This window comes from Lacerta agilis, chromosome 3, assembly GCF_009819535.1.
Source record: "Lacerta agilis isolate rLacAgi1 chromosome 3, rLacAgi1.pri, whole genome shotgun sequence".
NCBI classification, from domain to species: domain Eukaryota; kingdom Metazoa; phylum Chordata; class Lepidosauria; order Squamata; family Lacertidae; genus Lacerta; species Lacerta agilis.
In genome coordinates, this window is record NC_046314.1 from 58,798,207 (window position 1) to 58,802,816 (window position 4,610).

Below are 4,610 nucleotides of genomic sequence, written 5' to 3' on the forward strand. Positions count from 1 at the left end.
CATTGTTCTTAGCATTGTTTTATTCTTGCAGTTATTGCAGTTGCTATTCTTAGAACTGTCATTCCAGTCTAGCAGCTGTTGTCCGTAAGTAGGTAAATGTGCTCACACAGCTGCCCTACCAGGAGAGGAAGCACCAAGCCACACAACATGACCACCTCCTAACAGATTGTCAGGAACATTGAGTCTAACAGCTTTATTCACCTCTTTTCCCAGAGGTAGAGGAAAGTGGGAGAGGGGTATGCAGCAGACCATGCTAGGAATGCTGGGGGAGAAAGAGAGTTTACACTCCCTCCTCCTTTGAGATAAAGCTGTGTTTATAACCCTGGGGGATATAACCCAACCTTTCCCCCTGCACCAGTTACAGTAGCCCTATTTAGGCATCAAAGAATGCGGAAGGAAGTAATACAGAATAAAATGGGCCAGGACATGTGCATCTGCCTCTGAATATCCTTGTCTCTGCTTTTCCACACTGAGTGGGAAGCCCAAAGGGGAATTCTTCACACATTCAGCTAAGTATGCTTAGAATCCTCCTTGCGATCAGAAACCTTGATTGTGCAAAGTTCGCAGTCATTGCTAGGAATCCTGCTTAAGACCTTTGGCCTCAATATGTGAAGGTTAGGGGTAGAACCAGTGCAGGTAGATGAGGAGAGCGTTGCTGGCTCAGGTGAAAAGTCCACAGAGTTCGGCATCCTGTTCTCACAGTAACCAACCAGATCCCTATGGAAAGCCTGCAAGCAGGACCCAGAGTACAACAGCTCCCCTCACTGCTTGTGAATCCCAGCAATTGGTATTCAGAGGTGGGTGGGTCTCTGCTCATTCTCCGTACTTTATATCCCCATCTTTGAACATTTGGATAGGGCCAGTATATCATGAAATGTTGCAGTGTTGATCTGTATGTAGTGATGTGCTAGTTCATATCTATCATATTCTGTGAACCGCCTTGAGACCTCTGGGTGTAGGGCAGTATATAAATTCAATAAATAATAATATCTGCAGGCACATCACTACATACCACATCACCAAACATAACTTTGCATACATTCCACTGAACAATAATTTCCATTGGAGAGTCTTTGAAAGAGGTATCTGTGCTCAGGGGTGGCATTTTCACACTAGTATTACTGACCTGGCAGTTCCCTGTCAGCACTTACCACTATGGTCAACATGGGCTCTACATTGGGCTCCACATTATTTTTCTTGTGCTCTAATCAGCACAGAGTGGGTCGGTCTAGATTCCATTTTGGATTTCTCACAATGCCCCATAGTAAAACTCCTTTGTGGGAACTTAAAATGGTAGCTAGACCCAGAAGCACTTAGAGCACCAATAGTGGAGGGGGATCTTTGCCAAGCCTCACCCCCAAAAATCTTAAACTGGCTCTGGCTCTGGAACATTCTGGATTCATTCAGACAGAAAGCTGTCTCCACTCTACTTTGAAGCCACATCAACATCATAAACTGTTATAGCATCAAGCACAATTATACCACTTTACAAGTCATGCTTTCCCCCCAAGGAATCCTGGGAATTGTACTTTGTTAAAGACGCTGAGAGTTGTAGGAGGCCCCTATTTCCCTCACAAAGATACAATTTCCAGAGTAGTTTTAACAATCCCTCTTCCCAGGGAACTCTGGGAATTTGAGCCCTGTGGGAGAAATCAAGGTCTCCTGACAAGTCTCGTCACAAACTACAGTTCCCAGGATTCTTTGAGGGAGGCCATGACTAATAAAATGGTATAATAAAGTTTTAGCTATATGGTGCAGATGCAGCCTGAATTTCAAAGCGGAGGATAATAAGACAAAGGTCATCACCTTCTTAGGTACTAAACACTTAGCTCTGAAAAGCACATAAAACAGCCTAAAGCAGGCATAGGCAAACTCTGCCCTCCAGATGTTTTGGGACTACAACTCCCATCATCCCTAGCTAACACTTTTCAACCTTTTAGCCAATATACTTGCAAATATTTTATAGTCCACATTCAGTAAGGAGATTGGTCTGTAATTTCTCACTTGGGTTTTATCTGTGTCTGGTTTTGGTATCAGGGTAATGTAGGCTTCTTTCCACGACTCCAATGCCCTTTTCCCCTTTAGTATTTCGTTGCATACCTCCATCATCGGTTGAATCATCCATTCTTTTAAGGTTTTGTAGTATTTTGCTGTAAGTCTGTCCGGTCCTGGAGCCTTACCCAATTGCATGTGATTTATTGCTTCTTCTATCTCCTGCCTTGTAATTGGGTGGTTGAGAGTAGTCTTATTCTCCTCTGGTATTTTACGCAGTCCATTTTCCTCCAAAAACTGTTGGATTATTTCATTGTCGGAATGATGGGAGTTGTAGTCCCAAAACATCTGGAGGGCAGAGTTTGCCTATGCCTGGCCTAAAGCTGTTTGGTGGCTTTAAATCTCGGAGCCAGAATGGTGACTGGGTTGGATCTTAATCAGATTTCAAAGTCGCATTCCCTTATCATATGCAGGCACTCAAGAGGCAGCATCGTTAAATGTTGATATGTCAATGGTCAAAGAATGTCCTTTACGAAATTTCTTTTTTATTCTTATCTGCTCAGCATTGCAAAGCTGTTACTCATATCTTTCAGTCACAAGAGGTGTTCTATATCACGCTGAAGTACCTCATGCAAATGACAAAGCCTTCTGCGTGAACCGCAAATTAAGCATTTTAAACACACTGGCATTTCCCTGACTTCTTTGGGGGAGGCTGCATTTTAGACCACTAGCATAGCCTATAACCAGGTTTCAAGCTGACAAGTATTTTCCAGGAGGGATCTCAAATGCAGTGGCCTGAATCACAATTCTCGCTCATAATAGGTAAGAGGGTTGCACAGTTGTACCACACAGCAAGAATACAGCTGCTGGTGTGGAGCACCGGCTCTGCAAATTATAATAGATGTGCCCATCCTACGCAACATGGTGTAGTGGTTAGAGTGCTAGACTAGGACCTAGGTTCAAACCCCCACTCAGGCAAAAAGCTCACTGACTGACCTTGGGAAAGTCATCTTCTCTTGGCCTAACCTACCCCACATGGTTGTGAGGGTAAAATGGTGAAAAAGTTTGCTGGGCTGCTGAAAAAGTTTGCTAGGCTTTACCAACCAGCAACTTTTGATTGCTTCCTCTGCTCAATGTGTTCTCTATAATTGGTGACTCCTGGGTACCTATGAGGCCCCATCAACCATTTTCTTTACTTCCCCAGGAATATGCTGTCACTTTAAGAACGCGAAGGAATAAAGTAAATAATCTTAATTAACTAAAATAATATTGGGAGCGTTTTCACCCTGAGGTACCGGTACCTACCCTCCGGTAATCTGCATGCCTCTTCTGGTTTAATCAGGGGAACTACCTCCTGCATGCCTTAGATACATAGACCTACCCTGGGGAAGAGAAGATATTGCGGGACTATCCTGAAGTAGGCTGGGTGCATTGTGAGATCAGAGACTGCATTCCAGTGACATTCCAGAAACAACCTCCAAAAGAAATTCAACAGGCTCGTAAAAAGTTTACCTCTCTGCTCTTTTCTTAAACCTGAAGCCTGTGTCAACCTGGTGCCCTCCAGATGTTTTGAACCATGATTCCCATTGTGGGACTGATGGTAGTCTGTCTGAAGGCACCTGAAGGCACCCAACACGTCTGAAGGCACCTTGTAGCAATCAAGAGTCAGTGCCTTAATTCTGGAACAAAGTGTATAGAACCTAAAGCTGCTGTTAGAATTAAGAGCATAAGAAGGACCTACTGGATCAGGCCGGTAGTCCATCTAGCTAGTACAGCATCCTGTTCTTGCAGTGGTCAACCAGATACATGTGTGGATTTCGCAAACAGGACCTGAGTGTAACAGCACCCTCCCCTCTTGCGGTTTCCACGAACTGGTATTTAGAACATAGCCATCTTGGGTAGCATCCATTGAGAGCCTTGTTGCCCATGAATTTGTCTAATCCTCTTTTAAAGTTGACGGCCATCACTGCCTTTCGGCGAGTGAATTTAACAATGCACTGTGTGAAGATCTGTCTTGGATCTTCCAACATTTATCATCCTTGGATGCCTCCAAGTCCTAGCATTATGAGAGAGGGAGAAAAGCTTTTCTCTATCCCCTTCTCAACACCGTGGATAATTTTATACACCTCTGTCATGTCCCTCTTACTGACCTTTTCTCTATACTAAAACAAAAACAAAAACCGCACCCAAATGTTGTAATCCTTCCTCAAAGGGGTGTTGCTCCACCCTCTGGATCATTTGGGTTGCCCTTTTCTGAACTTTCCCCCAACTCTGCAATATCCTTTTTGAGGTGTGGTGACCGGTACACAGTACTCCAAGTGTGTCGTCCCATAAATTTGTATAATGGCATTACACCAGCAAGTTTTGTTTTCATTTCATTTCCCGAAGTTTCCTATCATGGAATATGCTTTTTTCATGGCTGCCACACACGGGGTCCACATCTTCACAGAGCTATCCACTATAACCCCAAGTTCCCCTTCCTGATCTGGCACTGTCAGTTCAGACCCCATGAGTGTATATGTGAAATTAAGATATATATTTTTGCCCCAACCTGCATCATTTCACACATGTGTACATTCCGTTGCATCTGTCATTTTACTGTTCATTCGCTCAGTTTG